This window comes from Bufo gargarizans, chromosome 5 (assembly GCF_014858855.1).
Source record: "Bufo gargarizans isolate SCDJY-AF-19 chromosome 5, ASM1485885v1, whole genome shotgun sequence".
Lineage (NCBI taxonomy): Eukaryota > Metazoa > Chordata > Amphibia > Anura > Bufonidae > Bufo > Bufo gargarizans.
In genome coordinates this window covers 151502128-151528930 of record NC_058084.1, presented here as the reverse complement: position 1 = coordinate 151528930, position 26803 = coordinate 151502128, and the positions used below count along the sequence as shown (strand labels likewise).

Sequence of the window (26803 nt, the reverse complement as noted above, 5' to 3'; positions counted from 1 at the left end):
ATCATGTCCATTTAACCCCCCCCCCCATGCCTCATACATTTCTCCCTGCGGGCTGCACAGACATACTACCCAGAGACATTTGTCCACACAGTTATTCACCACCAACATCTCTGCCTCCAGTCTCCAGACCTCTGCTCCCCAGTCTACACCAGTTTCTGCTGTCTGCCGCCCACCGCCATCGCAGTGCCACTCAGCAGTCACACCCCACTGATGCCGTGACTGTCTGTGTTGCCGATGCCATGCTGCTGCTGAGCTTGTGTGCCACTCTGTGAGGAGGTGAGGGCCGGGGCCGCACGGCACACCTGCAGGCTGGGAGGGGCGGCTGGGCCTGGCGGGGCAAGTCCGCAAGTTATGTATTTATTTAAAAAAAAAAAATTCCACCCTGGTGCATCCCCCCTTCTCTGCTTCTTCAGGCGGCCGCTTGGTCTGCTTTATTATAGAGCCGGCCCTGGATCCATCATCCCTGGTATGCGATAAATAGGCCCAACATCGTAGTATGAGAAACATCCCCATATCATGATGCTTGCGCCATCATGCTTCACTGTCTTCACAGTGTACTGTGGCTTGAATTCAGTGTTTGGGGTTCGTCTGACAAACTGTCTCCGGCAACTAGAACAATTTTTTTTTCACTTCTCAGCTTTATTCAGGCATTAGAAAAAAAATAATAACATGGAGGGTCTTCCCTGTGTCAGGGGTAACCCGCCTGGGCCGTCTCTGTGCCCCGTGGCAGAGGTGGGTTTTATGACTTCCTTACATCGGTGCTCCGGTCACAAGATGATATCCTGAGGAAGGTCCTTCCGATAGGAATAGGATGTCTGCGTCCCCGCGGCCTCGATGCTCACTGACGCAATGTGATTTGACCTCTTCACCATTTCCTCCATGCTGAGCTGAGGACAGTGCGCTAGGAAGAACGCCAGCTCCCCAATAAAGCTGTCCCCGGCGCCCGTGGTGTCCACTGCTTTCACTTTATGTGTAGCGATGTGCTTCGGTTTCCGGTCTTCCTTGGATACGATCACACATCCCTCTCCTCCTAGGGTAACTAACACGAGATGACAACCTCTAGCCAAAAGCTCTGAACCTGCGGCTCCGGCATCCGAGGGGCTCTTCACCTGGACACCTGTTAATATCTCAGCCTCACTCTCATTGCAGCAGAAGATGTCAGAGTGTGTGTAGAAGGCCGTCCTCACGCAGCTCTTGTGCGCCATTTTCAAGGCCTGGAGTGAGATGTCGGGGCTGATCTCCAGCTGGCACACCATCCCCCGGGCTCCACAGATAGCGGCCGAGGCTTCTGTAAGATCTTCTGAACGGAGTAGTAGGTTTTCCCCAGCAACAATGACAATGGCGTTCTGCCCTTCTGCATTCACGATGATAGAGGCGACTCCGGTGGCGGCTGCTCCGGTCTGAAAGACAAAGTCTGTGCAGACGTCGTTCTTTCTGAAGTTTTCAGTGTAATTGTTCCCGAAAGAGTCGTCTCTGACCTTGCAGACCATGGCCGTGCGAGCCCAGAGTCAAGACGCTTGTATACACTGATTTGCTCCTTTTCCCCCGAAGCTGATGAAAAACTTGCTCCCGTGAATGGTCTCTCAGCTCTGGGCAGACGAGGGGTTATGCTGACAAGGTCGGTCATGCAGGAGCCCACCACGACCACCTTGAGGACTAGCGGGATCCATGGTGCAGATGGCGGGAGCTCCCTTAATGTCCCGCGCAGCGCAGTAGTCACACAGATAGCGTCTCAGAACAATTTTACTTTCATCAGTCCACAAAATGTTGCTCCATTTCTCTTTAGGCCAGTCAATGTGCTCTTTGGCAAATTGTAACCTCTTCAGCATATGTCTTTTTTTCAACAGTGAGACTTTGCGGGGGCTTCTTGCAGATAGCTTGTCTTCACATAGATGTCATTTAATTGTAACAGTACTCACAGGTAACTTTAGACCTTTGTTGATCTTCCTGGAGCTGATTGTTGGCTGAGTCCTTTCAATTTTGGCTATTCTTCTATTCATTCAATTGGAAGTTTTTTGCTTTCTTTCACATCTTTAAGGTTTTAGTTGCCATTTTAAAGCATTTGCGATCATTTTAGCTGAGCAGTCTATCATTTTCTGCACTTCTTTATATATTTTCCCCTCTCCAATCAACTTTTTAATCAAGGTACACTGTTCTTCTGAACAATGTCTGGAACAACCCATTTTCCTCAGAATTTCAGAGAGAAATGCACTGTAACCAGCATGTACAACCAGCATGCCTTCCTTCCTTAAAGGGATTCTGTCACCTCGTTTTAGCTTATAGAGCTGTGGTCATGCACGGCTAGATTACCGCTAGCATGTGCGCAATATACCTGTCCCATAAAGCGGTGTCCTTTTATTATGTTTAAAAAATGATTTTAGAGCTATGTAAATGAGCCTTGTAAGGTGCCCAAGGGGCTGTACTAACCTTTTTTGGGCCCAGCTACGCCCCCTGCGAAGGAGCCAAGCACTGCCTGCGTCCTTCGAATCTCCTCCTTTCTTCACAGTTAGATTGCCGTAATCTTGCGATGCGCGAGCTCACGCATGCGAAGTGACGGTATAGTGTTTCTTTCCCTGTGCGGGCATCAGCCTCAGGGAAGGGACTGAGCATGTGCGAGCTCGCGCATCGCAAGATTACGACAATCTAACTGTGAAGAAAGGAGGAGATTTGGAGGACGCAGGCGGAGCTGGGCTCCTTCACAGGGGGGCGTGGATGGGCACCAAGAAGATTAGTACAGCCCCTTGGGAGCTACAAAATGGAGGCTACATATACCAAGCGCTGCTGCTGTATGTCATGTGACCATGACATAATCACGACAAGCATGAGATCTCGCGAGAATGCGCGTGGTGATGTAACTATTGTCATCGTGCTGGCTGGAGTCTGGTGGGAGGAGAAGGAGGGGATTTGCATGATGACTCGAATTATGTCATCACGGTGGGCAAAGTCTGGTGTTGGGAGGCAACAGTGTGTGGAAATGAAAGGGGAAGGGAGAAGGAGGAGAGGAGGCAGGGATGAAGTGAATGCTGATATCACGCTAAGTGGAGTCTGATGTTGAGAGGCAGCAGTGTGTGGAGATGAGGAGGAGAAGGGGAGGCGGGAATGGAGCAGAGAAAAACTAAGGTGAAGTGAATGGGCGCAAGGCTAGTTATGTAAAGTAAAAGTGAGGAGCTATGAGTGGGTAGATATCTAGATATTATGGGGACTCGCTCTGGTAGACAGGATTAGCAGACGCAGTATAGAGGCAACAACAAGTTCTTTGGATCAAACAGTAAAGGGGGGGGGAGCGTTTCTATAGTGAAGCAGGGAAACCTCTCTGCTCCCTGCTTCACTGGTCTTCAAAGCTCAGGAGCTCCCCCTGCTGGCCCCAGATCGCACTGCTGGCTGTGGGAGGAGACCTGAAAGCCCGGCAATCTACCTCCTCTCATCAGGGAAGAAGGTAAGTATGTGTATTTTTTTTTCTAACGCAGCAGACGGGGGTCAGGGGGGCAGGGGGCAGAGGGGCAGAGGGGGGGTTTGATGGGAACAACTAGAGTGAGGGGGCACGAAAGTTGGCATCTCTACTGAGGGGAACCTAATCTGCCATAACTAATTTGAGGGGGGCACCTAATCTGCCATAACTAATTTGAGGGGGAACCTAATGTGGCATAACTACTGTGAGGGGGGTACATATAAAGGCATAACTATGAGAGGGCACATATAAAGGCATAACTACTGTGACGGGGCATGTAATCTGGCATAACCAATGTGAGGGGCACATATGTGGGCATATCTAATGTGAGGGGCACATATGTGGGCATATCTAATGTGAGGGGCACATGTGTGGGCATATCTGATGTGAGGGGCACATATGTGGGCATATCTGAAGTGAGGGGCACATATGTGGGCATATCTAATGTGAGGGGCACATAATCTGGCATAGCCACTCTGAGGGGACACATATCTGGGCATATTTACTTTGAGGGGGCACATAACCGGGCATAAATACTGTGAAGGGGCACATAATCTGGAATTACTACTGTGAGGGAGCACATAATCTGGCATAACCACTCTGAGGGGGCACATATCTGAGCATTACTACTGTGAGGGGCACATAATCTGGCATTACTACTGTGAGGGGCATATCATCTGGCATTACTAGGTGAGGGGCACATAGTATGGCATTACTACTGTGAGGGGGCACATAATCTGGCATTACTACTGTGAGGGGACACATAATCTGGCATACCACTTTGAGGGGGCACATATCTGGGCATAACTACTGTAAGGGGACACATATTTGGCATAACTACTATGAGGGGGCACATATCTGGGAATAATTACTGTGACAGGAACAAAGGAGGGCATAACTACTGTGAGGGGTCACAAGGTGGGTATTAGTACTGTGTGGTTGCACTTAGGGGAAATGTCCTAGATTACCCTGCTATACATGGGCATGGCTCAGTCTTACAGGCCAGAACAGCGCCCCCTGCTGGTGATTTCACAGGGGCAGTCACCATCCCTTCCTTATGTGATTATTCTTTTTTTCTCACCACAGGGACCTTGTTCTGGATCCAGCGGACATCACGCGGACGCCAGCGACACCCTGGATGAGGTAGGACCAGATTTTATTAGGACTGGGTGAGTGCAGCCATGCATTGGGCTTAGGGCTCATTAACACAAGCGGATCCCGTGCGGGTAATCCACTGCGTGAAAGACAGCCAAGCCCTGTTCCGGACAGCAGAGACACGGAGCATTAACATGATTGGCAATGCTCTGTACCTCTCTGTGATCTCTTTACTACAAAATCATAGAGACATAAAGTTGTCACCGTGATTTTGTAGTAAAAAGATCACAGTCAATCATGTTAATGCTCCGTGTCTCTGCTGTCCAGAATGGGGCTTGGCACTCAGTCACGCAGCGGATTACCCGCACGGAAAGAGCCCTTAGTAAGAAAATCTGCCGGTTCTTTGTAAAACTGTTTGCACTGTGGCCCATAACACTATAGTTACACCACTGGTAGGGGAGGTAGTGTGGAGGGGCTAGACTATTGCGAACAATGTGAACCCACTACAGTTTTAATATAGTACGTGATTGATCTGTTGTTATGTTGTGCCACAGTGGAGCAGTGTCATGTTGAGCCAAAGTCCCACTACTAAAATCTTCAAAGTCACTATGTGCTTTTTTAGGCCTCATGCAGTATTGTCTCCTCTGGGTCCATAATGCTTCCAGTACAATGGCCCCATTATTTGCATGTCTCAAGTCAGACCACTTTATCACTATTCCAGAGGCAATAAATGCCTTTTAATAACCTGAAACATACCTTCGTACTTGGCATCCCTGACTATACCAGAACTTTTGTTTTATTTTGCCATGTGCAAGCAGGGCAAGCTAGTAGAGTCCTCACCCAAGACTATGGAGGCAGGCAGAGACTGTTGGACTGTGGGGTGTTAGTCAGTAGTTGTGGATCCTGTAATCATCAGATTTTTATTTTGCATATGAGCAGTTGGCTGCAGCTGAACTTGTTAAAAAGACTGAACATATAGTTATTGGCAACCCTCTGGTGCTGCAAGTGTCCCATGTGGTGTCTAAAATTTTAGAGCAAGCACAAACCAAACAATGGCTAGACACACCAAATATGAGGTTTCACTTCTCACATCCCCAATCTAGTTATTGAATGTTGCAATGTTCTGAATCCAGCCACCTTGCTGCTGGTGGATTCAGAAAAGGGGGAAGGCAAGGAGAGAGTGGGGAACAAGGTGAAATGCAGACCCTAATTCTTCAATTAGCAAGTGAGGAATGCCAATTGACATGACACACGGATATAATTGTCAAATATGGATGGACATGAAAACAAATGGGTTGGTAAATTTTACTGGTGTACCACTCACTAACCCTTCTGCTAAGTATTCTGTAGATGTCTCAAAATCATGGGGCAATGTAAGATTCGTAACCGGGTTTGACATAGTCCAACATGGTGGGGCAATGAAACAATGATACAGAAACCACTCCTTCAGGTGGAGCTTAGGGCAATCACTGCAGCAATCACTGAGCTTTATCCCAGAGACCACCTCCCTGGTGAAGTGAGTTATTTATTCACAATTGCAGTTTTTACAATTTATACCATTGGTTTTATCGTAGATAGTATTATCGTTATTATTTTATTAGATGGGCACTTATTCATATAAATTTTTTACATTTTCTACATTTCTATCATATGAATATATATACTTTTACATATGCCTTTATCTGCTCTTTTACATGAAATTTTGGTTACCAACATTAGATGACACCCCTCCGTGTGGCTGTGACAAGAAATAGGTATGGGTGGAATTGTCATACAAGGAGAAGGGCAGTCATGGCATGTGCACACTAAGGTGTCCCTTCCCCATTGTTTGTTTCCCATGATGGCTGCCCTATCCCATTCAGTCATCCATAACTTCAAGGGAGCAATGTGTGCCAAGGTTTTACAGAACTGGTTTGCTCCGGGGTTTCAGAATGTGGCTGCAAAATTTGTATAGGGATGCCTTACATGTGCAATGCATAACACTGGTAAGTCTACCCAGGAAGAGCACCACGAGACAAGCTTGCCTGTTCCAGAGATTGAAGGTGGACTACATATTGTTACCTAAGTTAGGTAGTTATGAGTATGTCCCGTAAGGATGATCAATTCAGGATGTAGAGTTTAGTTCAAACTTTGCTATTTTTCAGATGGCAGATGAACATGAATCTTTCCGGGTTTTTATTTTGGACTAATCCCATAAAATGCCGAGTAGCACTATTAGTCAGTGGGAAAAATAACTAGAGAGGAAAAAGAAGCGGTCTCACATGACCCTGAGGGGAAGGTGGGGGCTTTCAGTGATTGTCTCCATGGCTGATAAGCAGCCTGGATGAGCCAATCAATGCTGCAGCAGGCAGAGAGGTGCCCTAGAAGAATGAGCATAGAAGCTGTTCTATTAAACGCTTATACAAGTAGAGCCCCCCAACAGAGTGGAGCAGTAAGTTTGTGTTGACGTCACTGATTATTTTGCCCTTCCTCTGATCCATCAGAACAATAACCCACAAAAAAAGGATCCTGTCTGTGGTCAGCATTTGGTCAGTAATCCATTAGTATTGCAAAAGCCCAAAAAAACAGGAGTGGATCCAAAACAAAGATGACACATGAACTGAATATTTCTGTGTTTTGTACCCACTCCTGCTTTTGGCTACCAAATCATAGGCAAATTCTGATAGTAAAAAGGGACCATGTCATGCAGGCTTTATAGCTGTTACATAGACAGGATCTGATGTGTGTCTCATTTTTCCTTCCTTCTGACAGATCAGAAGAAGGGTCAAAATAAGATAATGTCAGCCAGGCCAAAAGGCAAAATAGGGCCCAGTAATGAAGTGGGGAGGGTGGGAACAGCATGAGATGTCCACAGAGTGGCCCTATGACATAGTGGTGAGGTGGAAGCAGCATGAGGAGACCACAGAGTTGCCCAATAACAGAGTCTGGAGGTGGCAGCAGCGTCAGGAGGAGGCCATAGTGTGGCACATTGACAGTGTATAGGTGGCAGCAGCATCAGGAGGCTACAGAGTGGCACAATAGAGTGTGGAGGTGGCAGCAGCAGAAAAATCTAGAGGAGGCCACAGAGTGGCACAATGACAGTGTGGAGTTGTCAGAAGCAGCATCAGGATGCCACAGAGTGGCACAATGATGGAATGTGGAGGTGGTGGCAGCAGCAGAATCAGGAGGGGGCCATAGGGTGGTACAATGACAGTGTGGAGGTGGCAGTAGCATCAGGAGGCCACAGAGAAGCACAGTGACAGAGTGTGGAGGTGGCGGCAGAAGCAGCAACAGGAGGAGGCAACAGGGTGGCACAATGACAGAGTGTGGAGGTTGCAGCAGCATCATCAGGAGGCCACAGAGTGGCAAAGTAACAGAGTGTGAAGGTGGCGGCAACAGCATCAGGAGGAGGGCACAAGATGGCACAATGACAGTGTGGAGGTGGTAGCAGCAGCATCAGGTTGCTGATGGAGCTGGAACTGCTCCTACCTCCCCATCCTGCCACAGCAGACATGGCAGAGGAATGTGAGTGCAGAGGGCCCCCTGGTCAGACCTGCGAGAGGATAGATGATGGCACAGATAGGCAGCGGCCAACTGACTACATAGGATGTCTCTATAGTAGTTCAGTTTGTCCTCCCTCTCTGTGGGTGCAAAAAAGGCCCCCATTTTGGACCGATAGTGAGGGTCCAACTAGGTGGAGAGCCAGAAGTCATCCCTACGCAAGCAAGTGAGCATGCTTTGGGCCATTTGTGCAAGTGACTCTGAAGGACTCCCTGCCTTCATTTCTACTGCATACTGCCACAGGGTGTCTGGGTCCTCTGTAGCTCCTTTGGCTGCTCCTGATTCTCCTCCCCTGTCCCCTGTGTAGAAAAATCACCCATTTCTCCAATGTGCTCCAATGTCCTCATCCTCCTTCTCCTTCAGATCAGCCCCCACAGGACTCGTGGCCATGAGAGCTAGGCTCCAGTCCCCTGACCAGCCAGATTTACCAGCATCTGTTCCAGGACATGAAGCAGTGGAATGACGTTGTTCATCTCAGAGTCCTGGCGACTGACAAATAACATGGCCTCCTCAATGGAGCTGACATCGAAGTTACACAGGGAAGTATTCCTGTCCGCTTGGATGATCAAGAAGTCATTTATGGCCTTTTTCTGTTCATATAGTTTGTCCAACATATGGAGGGTGGAATTCCAATGGGTGGAAACATCGTATGTCAGCCTACAGTATGTTGGGGGATGCCATTCTGCCGCTTCAGCTCAAGGATACTGTGCTCTGTGGTGTACAAGTGGATGAAGTACATGCAAAGTTTCCTGGCCATTTTTAGGATATCTTGCAGACGGGTGGAAGACTTCAGGAAACACTTGACAACCCCATTGAACACTTGTGCCATACAGGGTGCATGGCTCAGCCCTCCTTGATGCCGACACCATGTTGTTTCCGTTGTCGGTCACCATGGTCACCAGCAGTTCCTCCCCTGTTTGACTCCGTTCGCCCAGGCAAACGAGGTGCAGAACATTGTGACACCGCCATGCCCTGCACATGTGGTATGCTGGAGGGGCACTGTGAATTGTCCCTGAAGTGGAGGCTGAGGACACGGTGGAGGATGAGGAGGCAGAGGTGGACATTGTCACAGGACCAAAGGTGTGAGAACGTGAAGGCAGAAGCGACGTCACCTGGCCAAGTTACTGGTGTGGCTGTGCAGGAAACACATTCACCCAGTGGGCCATAAAGAACATGTATTGTACCTGACAATTGTTATATCTCCACATAGTGGCGCTGCTGTGCACTTTGGCAGACACCGACAGGCTCAAGGACTGTCCCACCTTCTGTTCTACATACGTGTGCAGGACTGGTACTGCCTTTTTGGCAAAGAAATGATAGGTTGGGACTCTCCACCTCGGCTTGGCACAAGTATTCAGTTCTTTGAAAGGTGTAGAGTCCACCAGTTGGATAGTGAGGGACTGCAGCACCAGCAACTTGGCCAGGAGCACATTCAGCTTCTGCGTCATTGGATGAGTGCACACATACTGTTGTCTCTTGGCAATCGCTTCGGTGATCGATTGGTGACAGAACAACTGTCGAGGAGTAGGAGGAGCAGGAGCATCAGGACCAGCAGATGATGGGAAGGACAGACCGCTCTCTTTGGCTGAGGTGGTGGAGCCTTGACTGCCTAAAATCGGGTGCATGCCACTGGCTGATGCAGTGGTTGCTGCGGCAGGCTGGATCACCACATCGGAGCCACGGTTCTCCCAGGCCACTTTATGGTGATGCTGCATATGTTGAAGCAGGGCCGTGGTGCCAAAATTGGCACCCTGGCCACGCTGCACCTTCTGCCCACAGATTCTACAAATTGTCATGTTCACGTCCTCCGGTGGCTTAACAAAAAACTGCCACCACGCCAAGTATGTGATTTTACCCCCAACACCCCACACTGACTGCTACCGCTGCTGCTTCCTTGAACCCCTGCACCACTACTTCCCGGGCAGGTAGGGTCCTGAGAAGCGGGTGGTCTACCCCGTGGCAAGCTGCCACCCTTTTCTCCAGATGATGATGAAGCCCCTAATTCACCCAGCTCCCAAGTGCAATCAGCTACATAATCATCATCGAGTACTGTCTGCACGTCACTGATGTCCTCCTCAACGGTCTCTGGGACCAATCACAAAACCAGCTCCCACACCACTCTCCTCATCACTACTTGCCCGCCTAGCAGAGGAAGCGGCAGATGTTTCCTCCACATCTTGGCTGGCCAATAGCTGCTGACTGTTCTCGCTGTATAGTGTAGCTTAGCCCAAAGCATATAATACTTGTCTGACTGAGGGAACAGGAAATGACAGAGGCAGGTTGAGGACAGGTGAGGGCACAGAGCCTGCTTCCAGGCCAGCCAACTATGGGTTGTGTCTGATGAACCCACCAACTCTTAGCTGGGGGTGTCTGATGTCACTTGGGTCGAAGTGCATGACCAAGTCAACCATTCAAGAACCACTGGGTTGCTGGTCAAGACACGGCCGCTAGATGACACCTGGAGCTCAGGCCTGTAACTGTGACTCCTACTGCCATGCCCCCTTACTCTGGTGCCCTCGCCAGAAACATTTAGGCCTCTGCTACTCCCCTGTGCAGGACCCAGTACTTTTCTGTCTGACATATTGTTAGATCAAATAAATAAATAAAAAGGAAATTAAAACAGCCCATAAAAGTCAGCAATTTTCTCACTTCACCACACAATGGCTTATAATCCCTTTCCCCTGCCACTAATACACACAAAAAAAAGTGCTTTAGAACATATAACTGCAGAGCAGAACGGCAAATAATTTCTATTTTTTTGCCACTAATGTATGTCAAAAAGGGCTTTAGAACATATAACTGAATCGCTGAATGGCAAATAGGCCCTTATTTTTTTCCACTTATACACGCCACAAAAGGCTTTTAGAACATATAACTGCACTATTGAACGTCAAATAATATATATTTTTTGCCACTTATACACACCAAAAAGGGCTTTAGAACATATAACTGCACCGCTGAACGGCAAATAATATATATATATTTTTGCCAGTAATACACTCCAAAAAGGGCTTTAGAACATATACAGTATACTGTAACTGCACTGCCGATGGGCAAATAGTATATATATATTGTTTGCCACTAATACATGCCAAAAAGAGCTATAATTTTCTCACTTCACCACACAACGTCTAATAAGCACTTTTCCCCCCACTAATACAAGCCAAAAAATGCTTTAGAACATATAACTGCACTGCACAAGGGCAAATAAGTCGTAGAAATATTTCCTTGTAATAAACCCTGTTAATGGCTGTATCAAACAGCACTTGCACCCCAATAACAAGAACAGTTTGCTGGCATTGCAGAGCTGTATAATGGCAATTTGGATCCCCAGTCAGTGCAGCAAGGTGTAATAGGATTGTTCCTATTACCCAGGCTGTAACCTCCCCTTCTGAACCCTGCTTCAGTACTGTGCAATGATTCCTCTCTATCCTTTCCCTGAACTTCTATACAGCAAAATAAAAGTTTTAAAGTATTTTCCACCACTGTCCCTAGCGACTGCTGACTTCTCTCCCTGCATTAAATATACTGGAAAATGGCTGAATCCAAGATGGTTAAGGCTATTTGTAGGGCTGTGACATCACAGGGATGAATGGCTGCTGATTGGCTGCATGCATGCATTATGGATGATCCCACATTCCAAGAGTTCTTTGCTCCATGTCCTAACACGTGCAGCAGCCATTTTAGGAAAAATGTGATTCTTGACTACGAAGTATGAGGAAATTTGGATTCGGTGTGAATCAAATTTTTCCCGAATTTTGGAACAAATTCCACTTTGTCAACTTCGATTCACTCATCTCTAATACCTTGCTATGCTTATAATTCTTTCATATATTCCTTGTATACTATTATGTTGAGGAATATCTAAGATTTGCAAAAAATAAAATAAAATAAACTAGCAAGATAAGGTATTACAAACCAGACTCCTCACTGGAAAGATCCAAGATGGTGTAGTTATGATATATTGTAATTGAGGGACTCTCAGGAGGGAATCAGATAAAATGACTTGATAAGTCCTGAACATGTGGCCAGCACATGGCAGCCTACCTCCTCTGCAGGTCCTTCAATTACTCACAAAAGGGGGGATTTGTGAGAGAACTCCTTATAAACTCCATCTTTTCTCTTTCTGAAGAAAGCTCACCTACACATGTACTTCCATTGGAATATGTTTATCTCAGTATACCAAGGCCTTATGCCTTTCCCTAACTTAGATAAAGGTAATAAGACAACTTGCTTGAGGATGAGCTTCTATACTGAGTTTGCGTGGCCAGTGCCCTTTTCACCTGACCCTCTCTTTATGCACACTACTTTTCTTTGTTGCAAGTGTATATAAACCCCACCTTGGCTTCAGTAAAGTAGAATCAACCTTGACCACAATTCTAGTTGTGTTGTATTCTGATTCTCTGAGCTGTTCATATTCACACTACTTTTCAATTCAGAGCAGAGGTTGAGTAGGCTGGGGCTGAATTTCTAAATATCTATCTATCTATCTATCTAATATTTATTTAGTCTGAATAAAGATTAGCATTTTTTTATCACTCACTGCATTACTGCCATCTTCAGAAAAAATTTGTGCTGGGTGAATAAAGTTCACTTACATTGATCTCATCTGGTAGTGATCCGATTTTATATGGACTGTATTATATGGACCACTGATCACCGTACTATTCATTGGCAAATCTTCACAAAATGTATCTATTTATCTATCTTGGAATAAAATAAAGGGAGTACAGTAATACCTCACTGATCACCCACCTACTGGTCTTGTCTCCAAACACAAGAAATGTCAGGCTGTGCCTACTCATCCAGTCACTGGTTGCAGCGATGACCCCTCTCAGCCAATAATGGACTGAGCAGGCATCCTCTGGCATTTCTTATCGAGATGGGACAAGATAAAAAAGGGCCAGATTTATCATTACGCTGTCTAGAGATTCATTTACATAAGAAAACATGCCAACTTTCATAAAACTGGCGAGCATAGTGCAGAGCCAATAAAAGTTGCAAATTTTTGCGCAGTTTAAGCGATTGCGCAAAAATTTGCAAATTTTTCACTCCATTATTCTGACTTGAGCAAATGATAAATCTGGCCCAAAGTTTTTATATATACAATTTAGCAGCATATTATTCTTCATATATATTTGTAGGTGATAAATAGATACTACTCACTCTTATGAAATACGATCGGCACTTTCAATCCTTTATTTCAAAATTAAAAACGATTCATGGCTCGCAGGCCTGTGTCTTTGAGAACGCCAAGCTGTATCCTATTCCATCGTGCAAGGATACAACTTGGCATTCTCAAAGACACAGGCCTGCGAGCCATGAATCATTTTTAATTTTGAAATAAAGGATTGAAAGTGCCGATTGTACTTCATAAGAGTGAGTAGTATCTATTTCTTACCTACAAATATATATGAAGAATAATATATGGCTGACCTGTAAATAAAGACTGTGAATACTGAATTAAAGTGAGACTCTAAGGCCTCTTTCACAAGAGCGAGTTTTCCGCACGGGTGCAATGTGTAAGGTGAACCGAATCCGGACCCATTCATTTCTATGGGGCTGTGCACATGAGCGGTGATTTTCACGCATCACTTGTGCGTTGCACGAAAATCGCAGCATGCTCTATATTGTGAGTTTTTCACACAACGCAGGCTCCATAGAAGTGAATGGGGCTGCATGAAAATCGCAAGCATCCGCAAGCAAGTGCGGATGCGGTGCAATTTTCACGCATGGTTGCTAGGTGACGATCGGGTTGGGGACCCAATCTTTATTATTTTCCCTTATACTATGGTTATAAGGAAAAATAATAGCATTCCTAATACAGAATGCTAAGTAAATTAGGGATGGCGAGGTTCAAAAATAAAAAAATATATAAATAAACTCACCCCATCCACTTGTGCGCGCAGCCCGGCTTCTCTTCTTTCTTCTTCTTTAAGGACCTGGGAGAAAAGGACCTTTGGTGATGTCACTGCACTCATCACATGGTCCATCACCATCTGTGAAGAAGTCTGGGTTCGGGTCTGGGTATCAAACATGCCGATTTTTCTCACGCACGTGCACAACGCATTAAAACGCTTTGCACTCGCGGGGAAAAATCTTGCATTTTCCGCAACGCACCCGCATTTTTTCCCGCACATCACCTGCAACACCTGTGTGAAAGAGGCCTAAGTCAGACTGTGGTGGATAACGCGTGGGAGCAATTAGATTGTAGAAGAAAACAAAGATCAGCGGGGACCCAATAAATGTTGGAATGGGACTGGCGGGTGATTGGTAAGGTATTCTTTTATTTTTCTAACTTTGAGCTGTTTCCTAAAAAATATTCCCTATTGGAGAACTCCTTTGACATTAATTCATTCTTAATTCCTTATCTGCTCATCTGAACTTGAAATATATCTAATAAAATATTCCTGCATAATATATAGGTCAGATCACCACACAGTTCACACTTGAATATTGGCCACTTCAAAACACAATTGCTTTTAAACATTGTGCACGTTTAAGAATGGAGTTAAGCAAATTGAAGTGGACTTCGATTCAAATTTCAGGAAAAATTAAATTTATTGCGAAGGCAAAATTCCTCAAGCCCAGCCAGCATGATCAGGGGTGCACCTAGCCTTTCTGCTGACTGAGGTGAAAACTAAAACCTCCTCTCCAATTTCTAAACCAAACCCCTTTGTCACAGTGAAAGCACTCATTGCCCATGGCCCTTCCGCTGCCCCCCTCTTGCACATACCTGCTGCTGCCTGAGACGATCGCCTCACCTGGCCTCATTGGTGGTGCACCCCTGAGCGTGATGGCGTCATCATGTCAGGAAGCACGAGATTTGGCTTGTTTTATTAAATCAAGATGGCCATGACGGCCTCTCTGCAAGCTAATGGATGAAGTGAGTATGTACTTTTTTGTATTTAACTGAGGGGTTCAATGACGGAAGCCAGTGCAATCGACTGCTGGAAAGTGATCTGTACAGACCAAAAAGTGTTGCTTATTACTAGGCTTAGTGCCCAGTTGGAAACTGTAGGATTTTAGGATTTTTTTTTATATAGATAGTGACATTAAGGGTATTTTCACACTATTCTTTTCCGGCACTGAGTTCCGTCCTAGGGGCTCAATACGGAAAAGAACTGATCAGTTTTATCCCCATGCGTTCTAAATGGAGAGCAATCAGTTCAGGATGCATCAGGATGTCTTCAGTTCTGTCTTTTTGCCTTTTCAGGATGGAAATAATACTGCAGCATGCTGCGGTTTTATCTCCGTCCAAAATTCCAAAACACTTGCTGGAATGACGGATCCAGCATTTTTTCCCATTGAAATGCATTAATGCAGGATCCGGCCTCGAGTGTTCCAGCAAAACGGATCCATTTTTGGAGTCTGCGCATGCTCAGACCGCAAAAAATTAAAAATAAATAAATGCCGGATCCAGTTTTGCAGATGACACCGGAGAGATGGATCTGGCATTTCAATGCATTTGTCAGACGGATCAGGATCCTGATCCGTCTGACAAATGCCATCAATTAGCATACGTTTTGACGGATCCGGCAGGCAGTTCCGGCGATGGAACTGCCTACCGGAATCCTCTGCTGCAAGTGTGAAAGTATCCTAATAGTGAAAATTTAAAATAAGTACATTAAAAATTGTTTTAAAATATATTTAACATAAAATCTTAATTTAAACAAAGGGTCATTTTCTGATAACATATTCCCTTTAGCCAAGATGAATAATAAGTGTGGGCCAGTGTATCAGTAATATACTGTACGTGGAAAGTTTGTATAATTGAGAGCTAATTTTTGGGACATAATATTGTTCCTTTTGCTTCGCTGATTTGCTTAGTCCTTAAAGGGCTGTGCAGTGACAGTATATTGGCATTATATTGATGATCTATCCCTAAGATAAGTCATCAATATCAGATCAGTGGGGCTCCAACTCCCAAAACCTTTGCTGGTCAGCTGTTTGAAGGGGCTGCAACTCTTGTGCGAGTGCTGCTTACTCCTTAAAGTTTACCTGCACACCTCCTGATTTGTGGCAGTGGTGTACTGTAATTAAAACTGTTCATCACATTCGCTTCCTGAGGATAGGTCACCAATATTATGTCACTGCGCAACCCCTTTAATATTGGCATTGATTATTATTATTTCAATTTTTTTCTCATAGATGCAGACAGAACTTACTAAAGTTGTATAGGATTTTAAAAGAGTTTTCTCACTTGCAATGGTATTTATCATATAGAGAAAGTAAATACAAGACACTTACTAATGTATTGTGATTGACCATATTGCCTCCTTTGCTGGTTGGATTCATTTTTCCATTGCATTACACACTGCTCGTATCCAGGGTTTACGGCCACCACTGCTGCACAGATATGAGGTGGCGTCGATAGTAGCTTCTGCACATGCCTATGCACATTCCCATGACCCCGGCCACCAGAGAGCCTGGTGCTTTTTCCTATAGTGCACATGCATGGCCACCCCTGCTGAATTGCAGGGTGCTCATAACCCCTGGAAGCAAGAAGTGTATAATGTGATGGAAAAATGAATGAAGCCAACAAAGGAGGTAATATGGATAATCACAATACATTAGTAAGTACCTTGTATTAACTTTGTTTACATGATAAATGCCATTTGCTATAGTGAGACAACCCCTTTAATATTTTATTGTAAATCAAACGTACTGTAATGAAACTTGTGTGTGTGTGTGTGTGTGTGTGTGTGTATTGTGACACAGTAAAGGGAGTTGTATAGGGAGGCAGGTATTTTCCTCCCAGTGTGTGCTTATGTGCCGATCCAGGTTTTGACAAAACCTAGCTGCCTTTAAAAGACAGCTCAGTTCAGCAGAAAGCATCTGTGCTGGGCTTGGAGGTCTGAAACCAGTGTGAGGGGAAACAGGCCAACTAAAGTCTGTTCATGGATTCTTTGAGGCAGAACTGCCAGCTGGGTGTAAACTAACACCAAAACCAAAAGGTGACTTTTTGTGTTGAATGCGACTTTTTGTTTATGAACTTGCCAAGAGTGTGAATAAACACTGAACTGTTTGATTTAAGAACTGGTTGGTGCCTCTATACTGCGTCCGCTTAACCTGTCTACCAGAGCGAATCCCCACCGTTGGTGGAGGATGCGGAAATCACAGTGAGGCTGGTGTAAAAGCCGAAATTCTTTATTTATTTTTTCTCTGGGCACGGATGTATGTCCTGGATAAAAAAAGCTAAATTTCAACCTGTGTTACTCGGCAAAATGGAAGCCGTAATGAAGACCCTCTTGGAGGCTAACTTGCAACAGCGGGAGGCTAATAAGCAGCAGAAAGAAATAAACCAGCTGCTGTTGCAAGATGTGATGGTTCTACAGATGGCAGGAGCATCCCCAAGCGTTCACGATGCCCGGTAAGCGGTTCGTACGGCGATCCCCAAGATGACACCCATGGATGATGTCGAAACCTACTTGGCGATATTCGAGAAAGTGGCCATGAGGGAGAATCTACCCTGAGATCAGTGGGCTAAGGTCATCGCTCCCTTCCTGGCATTCGAGTCCCAGCAAGCATATTTCGACTTACTAGACGAGCAAGCGGCTGATTACCAGAAAGTCAAGGGTGAGATCCTGGTGAGGCTGGGGGTGAATGTGTTGGTCCGGGCCCAGAGGGTGCACCAGTGGGAGTTTAACCCGGGTAAACCTGCGAGACCCCAGTATTATGCTTTATTCTACCTTTTGCAAAAATGGCTACAACCGGACGTACTGAGTCCCACTGCTATGCTGGAGCTGGACCGTATTTTAGCTGATATATTCTGGAGGGAGTTGCCATACCCTCTTCAGCATTGGATTGGCCAGGCATTTCCTGATAATGCCCTTGAGATGGTGGACCTGGTTGAACAATTTGATGCTACCAGGAAACTAAAGGGGGGCTCTTTCAGGAAGAGGGCAGTTAAACCCCAACAATCTACTCCCCAGCCCGGGATGTACCCACTGCGGACCTGACTCCAGTGATCTGTTGGCGGTGTCATGAGCCTGATCACGTAGGGGCCGACTGTCCCCATAGGGTTGAGCCCATGGACACTACCTATGGCTACCGTACGTCGCTATATGCCAGGTAGCTTTGTGCAACAGGTACCAGGGAGTCTCTAGATAATAATCACCTGTGCCATGTGGAAGTGGGAGACACTCCAGCAGTGGCTCTGCTGGACTGGGGGAGTCTGGTGACACTGGTAAAGGCTACCGTGGTGTGACCCGCTGAGTTTACTGGCTGGTAAGTCGAGGTAATGTTCATAAATGGTGACTTAAAAGACTACCCCCCCCCCCCCCCCCGCCGTAGCTACAAATATACACTATGAACTAATAATAGGAAGAGACTTCCCAGTCTTCCCGGAACTGTGGCCAGCTATGAGACTTACTGGTCCCCGAGAGTCAGTGATAACCCCAGGGGATTGACCTTGCTCAAGTGGGAGGCCAGAACCCTGGGAACCCGAGGCCGAAGGGCCAGCGATAGGGGTGACCGCCAGTTTGGTGGATGAGGGGGGAACAACCCTGTTGAATTTGATGGTTGGAGAGGTGGAGGACTTGCCGCCGGGCCCTGAATTGGCAGACTTGAATGTCTCCACTTATAATTTCGGTACAGCACAACACAGGGACCCGACATTATCCAGAGCCGGGGAGAATGTGTTAATGATGGATGGAGAACTACAACAACCGGGGGCCGAGTTTTGTGGTTCTCCATGATTTGCTGTATCGGGTCAACCAACTACGGGGGGAGAATGTGGAACAGTTAGTGGTGCCCAAGGCTTATTGCAAACTGGTACTAGATCTAGCGCACCAACATGTTCTCGGGGGTCATCTGGGATTGCAGAAAACACAGGACCGTATACTACAGTGGCTTTACTGGCTCAGTGTGTTTAGAGAGGTGGAAGAGTTTTGTATGTCTTGCCCGACCTGCAAGATAACTAGCCCCCAGCTCCATTTCCGTAGTCCCTTAGTACCGCTCCCGATCATCGAGGTCCCATATGAAAGAATCACTATGGATCTCATAGGACCAGTACCAAAGTCCGCTAGAGGGCACCAACAAATTCTAGTCATCCTTGACAACGCTACCCGGAGGCGGTGCCACTGCTGCATACATTGGCCAAACTCATAGCTAAAGAGTTAATGGAGATGTCTTCCCGCTTTGGACTACCCTAAGAGGTTTTGACATGTCCAAGGTCATGAGGTAAATGTGCAAGTTGCTGCAAATAAAACAGTTACGAACGTCCGTCTACCGTCCGCAAAAAGGACTGTCTGGTAGAAAGGTTTAACCAAACCTTAAAAAATATGTTAAAAAGAGCGGAGTCCAAAGATGGAAGGGACTGGGACCTCTTTCTGCCCTATCTTATGTTCGCAGTGCTAGAGGTGCCCCAGGCCTGTACTGGGTTCTCGCCCTTCGAACTGCTATATGGAAGACATCCTCGCGGGCTGTTGGACGTAGCCAAGGAGGCATGGGAACAACAGCCCACTCCGTATAAAAGTGTTATTGAATACATTACCCCGATGCAATAACGACTGTGTTGCCTCTGGTTCGAGAACATATGGACGCGGCTCAGCGAGCCCAGAGTCGAATCTATAACTGGCAGGCTCAAGTCCAGAGCTTTAACCCAGGTGATTGGGTCTTGGTTCTGGTACCAACAGTGGACAGTAAGTTCTTGGCTAGGTGGCAGGGGCTCTACGAGGTAATAGAGAAAATTGGAGATGTAAATTACAAGGTACACCAGCCAGGATGGCGAAAGTTGGAGCAGTTCTACCATGGTAATCCACTGAAACCTTGGAAGGATAGGGAGACCGGCGCTAAGAACAGACCGTGGTCAGTTTATCTAGGGGAAGAGGTTTTGACTCCTCTGTCTGCTTCAGGGGAAGCGCTTGCCAAAATAAGAATTGCTGACAGCGTCTCCTCTAAACAGGCTCAGAAAGCCAGGGAGTTTGTTAGTTGGAACACGGATGTGTTTTCGGAACTCCCTTGACCCACTTTCATAATCCAGCATGATATTGTCACCAAGCCCCAGGCAAAAGTCCGGTTAAAGCCATATCGGGTGCCCAAGGCTCGGCAAAAAGCCATCTTGGAGAATGTGTAGCTATGCTGAGGTTGGATGTCATTGACGAAAGTCTAAAAGTGAGTGGGCCAGCCCAATAGTTCTAATACCCAAGCCAGACGGGACATTACGGTTCTGTAATGATTTTCGTAAATTGCATGAGATTTTTTAGTTTGATGTATATCCCATGCCCGGGGTGGATGAACTAATTGAGCAATTAAGACAGGCAAGGTATCTCTCTGTCTTGGACTTCACCAAAGGGTACTGGCAAGTGCCCTTAACCGAGGCTGCCAAGAAAAAACTCCCTTCATCACCCCTGAGGGGCTGTATCAGTATAAGGGTGTTACCCTTTGGCCTTCATAGCACCCCCGCCACGTTTCAATGATAAATGGACATTGTTATGGATGATATTGTCATTCATAGTACCGAATGGAAGAGTCACCTGCCCAAGGTGCAGGCCATAGTGGACTCCCTTCGGAAGGCAGGACTAACCGCTAACCCCAAAAAATGTGGGACAGGATTAGAGAAGACTAAATACCTAGGATATGTAATTGGGCGCAGACTCATCAAACCCCAATTGAACAAAATAGAGGCGATAATGGAACTGACCCTAACTTGTTACCTCTAGGCAAGTAAAGTCATTCCTGGGAAAGGTGGGCTTTTATTACATGAGGTTTGTCCCCCACTTTGCTACTCTAGCCGCACCTTTGACAGAGCTCTTGAAGGGACGAAAATCAGTGATGGTTTGCTGGAATGATCGAGCGGAAGAAGATTTTTCCACTTTAACCACTTCAACCCCCCTAGCTGAAACCCCCTTAATGACCAGGCCACTTTTTACACTTCTGCACTACACTACTTTCACCGTTTATTGCTCGGTCATGCAACTTACCACCCAAATGAATTTTACCTCCTTTTCTTCTCACTAATAGAGCTTTCATTTGGTGGTATTTCATTATTTCATTGCTGCTGCCATTTTTACTTTTTTTTGTTATTAATCGAAATTTAACGATTTTTTTGCAAAAAAATGACATTTTTCACTTTCAGTTGTAAAATTTTGCAAAAAAAATGACATCCATATATAAATTTTTTGCTAAATTTATTGTTCTACATGTCTTTGATAAAAAAAAAAGGTTTGGGTAAAAGTTATAGCGTTTACAAACTATGGTACAAAAATGTGAATTTCCGCTTTTTGAAACAGCTCTGACTTTCTGAGCACCTGTCATGTTTCCTGAGGTTCTACAATGCCCAGAAAGTACAAACACCCCACAAATGACCCCATTTCGGAAAGTAGACACCCTAAGGTATTCACTTATGGGCATAGTGAGTTCATAGAACTTTATATTTTTGTCACAAGTTAGCGGAAAATGATGATTTATTTTTTATTTTTTTCTTACAAAGTCTTATATTCCACTAACTTGTGACAAAAAATAAAATATTCTAGGAACTCGCCATGCCCCTCACGGAATACCTTGGGGTGTCTTCTTTCCAAAATGGGGTCACTTGTGGGGTAGTTATACTGCCCTGGCATTCTAGGGGCCCTGATGTGTGGTAAGTAGTTTGAAATCAAAATGTGTAAAAAATGACCTGTAAAATCCTAAAGGTGCTCTTTGGAATGTGTGCCCCTTTGCCCACCTAGGCTGCAAAAAAGTGTCACACATCTGGTATCGCCGTACTCAGGAGAAGTTGGGGAATGTATTTTGGGGTGTCATTTTACATATACCCATGCTGGGTGAAAGAAATATCTTGGCAAAAGACAACTTTTCCCATTTTTTTATACAAAGTTGGCATTTGACCAAGATATTTATCTCACCCAGCATGGGTATATGTAAAATGACACCCCAAAACACATTCCCCAACTTCTCCTGAGTACAGCGATACCACATGTGTGACACTTTTTTGCAGCCTAGATGCGCAAAGCGGCCCAATTTCCTTTTAGGAGGGCATTTTTAGACATTTGGATCCCAGACTTCTTCTCACGCTTTCGGGCCCCTAAAATGCCAGGACAGTATAAATACCCCACATGTGACCCCATTTTGGAAAGAAGACACCCCAAGGTATTTAATGAGGGGCATGGCGAGTTCATAGAATTATTTTTTTTGGGGCACAAGTTAGCGGAAATTGATTTTTTTTGCATTTTCTCACAAAGTCTCCCTTTCCGCTAACTTGGGACAAAAATTGAAGTCTTTCATGGACTCAATATGCCCCTCACGGAATACCTTGGGGTGTTTTCTTTCCGAAATGGGGTCACATGTGGGGTATTTATACTGCCCTGGCATTTTAGGGGCCCTAAGGCGTGAGAAGAAGTCTGGAATATAAATGTCTAAAAAAATTTACGCATTTGGATTCCGTGAGGGGTATGGTGCGTTCATGTGAGATTTTATTTTTTGACACAAGTTAGTGGAATATGAGACTTTGTAAGAAAAAAACAAACAAAAAAAAAAAAAACTATTTCCGCTAACTTGGGCCAAAAAAATGTCTGAATGGAGCCTTACAGGGGGGTGATCAATGACAGGGGGGTGATCACCCATATAGACTCCCTGATCACCCCCCTGTCATTGATCACCCCCCTGTAAGGCTCCATTCAGACCGTATGATTTTTACGGATCCACGGATACATGGATCGGATCCGCAAAACACATACGGACGTCTGAATGGAGCCTTACAGGGGGGTGATCAATGACAGGGGGTGATCAATGACAGGGGGGTGATCAGGGAGTCTATATGGGGTGATCACCCCCCTGTCATTGATCACCCCCCTGTAAGGCTCCATTCAGACGTCCGTATGTGTTTAGTGGATCCGATCCATGTATCCGTGGATCCGTAAATATCATACGGACGTCTGAATGGAGCCTTACAGGGGGGTGATCAATGACAGGGGGTGATCAGGGAGTGTATATGAGGTGATCACCCCCCTGTCATTGATCACCCCCCTGTAAGGCTCCATTTAGACGTTCGTATGTGTTTTGCGGATCCAATCCATGTATCCGTGGATCCGTAAAAATAATACGGACTTCTGAATGGAGCATTACAGGGGGGTGATCAATGACAGGGGGGTGATCAATGACAGGGGGTGATCAGGGAGTGTATATGAAAACCTAGCTGCCTTTAAAAGACAGCTGGGTTCAGCAGAAAGGATCTCTGTATTGGGATCTGAGGCTTCTGCTGGGCTTGGAGGTCTGAGACCAGTGTGAGGGGAAACAGGCTGACTAAAGTCTGTTCATGGACTCTTTGAGGAAGAACTGCCTATCAAAACCAAAAGGTGACTTTTTGTGTTGAATGTGCCTTTTTGTTTTATGAACTTGCCAAGAGTGCGAATAAACAGTGAACTGTTTGATTTAAGAATTGGTTGGTGCCCCTATACTGTGTCCGGATATCCTGTCTACCAGAGTGAATACCCACAATGTGTATATATATATATATATATATATACATACATATAATTTTTTGTGTAACTTTTTTACATATAATATATATATATATATATATATTCAAGGAAAAATCAACGCAGCACTCTTCTTGTAAAAAAAACGCAGTGTCTTTATTCACACGTGACACAAAAATAGGCAACGTTTCAATCCCCTTCCGGGATCCTTCTCAAGCCAAGTGCACAGACCAACAACATGCTGAGATCTAAATACATATCCAACTTTTCAATACATGTGTACAACATCAATTAATCAAGGGATTACAATTAGTGACAACTGATACAAAATCAAAGTGAAAAAATTTGCAAATACAGGGGGAGTTGCCAAAGAAAGATAGCGCAGACATACCAGTACCGTAAAGCACACGATCCATGTATCATCTCAGCGTTGTGCACATCAAACTGCACCTGCTCAGAAGAGTGCCAGTGATCAGGTGGCGCTCAAGCAGCTGCGAGTGTCATGTGTCAGAGGCAATTGCCGGTGCATGCACGTTCCCCAGCTTCCGCACCGATCACCATCTTAGGTGTGTTACATATTCCGAGCATGCCCAGTGTAATCCAGGCACACATGCGCCATTTTGATTAATGGAAAACTGCCCTATCTCTGCGAGTCAACTCTACTGCTACTTAGGACCAGCTCTATTACCGAGTATAACGCCGCCTATAGGTGGTCATCGGTGCGGTGGCTGGAGAACGTGCATGCACCGGCAATTGCCTCAGACGAATGACGCCCGCAGCTGCTTGATCGCCACCTGATTGGCACTTTTCTGAACAGGCGCAGTTTGATGTACACAACGCTGAGATGATACACGGATAATATAACATGTATCACAATTGATATACATGACCATGTCTTTATTACATACAGTCCTGATCAAAAGTTTAAGACCACTTGAAAAATGGCAAAAAATCATATTTAGCATGGCTGCATCTTAACAAGGTTCCAAGTAGAGCTTAAACATGCAACAAGAAGAAATGGGAGTAAGACAAAACATTTTTTGATTATTCAATTTAATGAAAACAATGAATAAACTGAAACAGGCTGTTTTTCAGCTGATCAAAAGTTTAGGACCACATGCCTTTAAAAGGCCAAATCTGTGCAAAGATGTGGATTCATTGTCAGTTTCTGTCAGGTAGTCACACGTTGTGATGGCAAAGGCAAAAAAACTCTCCCTTTTTGAACGTTGTCGGGTTGTTGAACTGCATAAGCAGGGTCTCTCACAGCATGCCATCGCTGCTGAGGTGGGAGGCAGTAAGACAGTCATTTGGAATTTCTTAAATGATCCTGAGGGTTATGGAACAAAAATGTCAACTGGAAGACCCCAAAAAAATTCCCCAGCACTGAGCCGGAGGATCCAATTGGCTGTCCGTCAAGACACTGGACGATCCTCGACCCAAATTAAGGCCCTTACTGGTGCTGACTGCAGCCCCATAACCATCAGACGGCATCTGAGACTAAAGGGCTTGAAAAACAAAAAACGTCTTCAAAGACCTCGTCTCCTTGAACGCCACAGAACTGCTCGTTTGGACTTTGCAAGAGAGCACCAAACATGGGACATTCAAAGGTAGAAGAAAGTTTTATTCTCTGATGAGAATTTTTTTTATCTTGATGGTCCTGATGGTTTCCAACATTACTGGCATGACAAGCAGATCGCACCTGAGATGTTTTCTATGCGCCACAGTGGAGGGGGCGCCATAATGCTCTGGGGTTCTTTTTCCTTTAGAGGAACAATTGAGCTTCAGGAAGTGCAAGGGCGTCAAATGGCCGCTGGCTATGTCCAGATGTTGCAGAGAGCATTCCTCATGACTGAGGGCCCTTGTCTGTGTGGTAACGACTGGGTTTTTCAACAGGACAACACTACAGTACACAATGCCCGCAGGACAAGGGACTTCTTCCAGGAGAATAACATCACTCTTTTGGCCCATCATGCGTTTTCTCCTGATATAAATCCAATTCAGAACCTTTGGGGATGGATGGTAAAGAAAGTTTTGGTAAATGGATGGTTGGTAAAGAACAGTTCCAGACAGTAGATGGCCTTTGTGCGACCGTCTTCACCATTTGGAGAAAAGTTAACACTCACCTCATGGAAACGCTTGCATCAAGCATGCCGAAACAAATTTTTGAAGTGATCAACAATAACGGCGGAGCTACTCATTACTGAGTTCATGTTTTTAAGTTGGATTTCTGTTTTGGGGGGTTTAGTTTCTTTTTGGAGGTGTGGTCCTAAACTTTTGATCAGCTGAAAAACAGGCTGTTTCAGTTTATTCGTTGTTTTCATTAAATTGAATGCTCAAATTTTTTTTTGTCTCACTCCCATTTCTTCTTGTTGCATGTTGAAGCTCTACTTGGAACCTGGTTAAGATCCAGCCATGCTAAATATGATTTTTTGCCATTTTTCAAGTGGTCTTAAACTTTTGATCAGGACTGTATTGTACTTTGTATACATTGTATGCACCTTTTTCAACTGTATTGTATGTTTTTTTGGGTTCACTCCCAAAACTTTTTGCACCTTTAATGTGACCTATAAACTGTACCACTCAATTGAAAAACAAACTGAAATGTTATAGGTGGAGGGAAGAAAAAAAAATAAACTAAAATGACGTGGTTGCATAAGTATGCACACCCTCTTATAACTGGGGATGTAGCTGTGTTCAGAATTAAGCAATCACATTCAAAATCATGTTAAATAGGAGTCAGCATACACCTGCCATCATTTAAAGTGCCTCTGGTTAACCCCAAATAAAGTTCAGCTGCTCTAGTTGGTCTTTCCTGAAATTTTCTTAGTCGCATCCCACAGCAATGGGATGTCCCTCCAAAATTAATGAAAAGATGAGAAGAAAACTGGTCTGGGAGGCTACCAAGAGGCCTACAGCAACATTAATGGAGCTGCAGGAATATCTGGCAAGTACTGTCTGTGTGGTACATGTGACAACAATCTCCCGTATTCTTCAAATGTCTGGGCTATGGGGTAGAGTGGCAAGACAAAAGCCTTTTCTTACGAAGGAAAACATCCAAGCAAGGCTACATTTTGTAAATTCACATCTGAAGTCTCCCAAAAATGTGTGGGAAAAGGTACGGTTTGATGAAACCAGTGTTGAACTTTTTGGCCATAATTCCAAAAGATATGTTTGGCGCAAAAAACAACACTGCACATCACCAAAAGAACACCATACCCACAGTGAAGCATGGTGGTGGCAGTATCATGCTTTGGGTCTGTTTTTCTTCAGCTGGAACTGGGACCTTAGTTAAGCTAGAGGA

General features: G+C 45.3%; 1 pseudogene; it reads right to left on the bottom strand.

The window, feature by feature from the left end:
* Window positions 1-767: 767 nt before the first annotated feature.
* Window positions 768-26803, bottom strand: part of LOC122939351 — an 88489-nt pseudogene continuing 62453 nt past the window's right edge.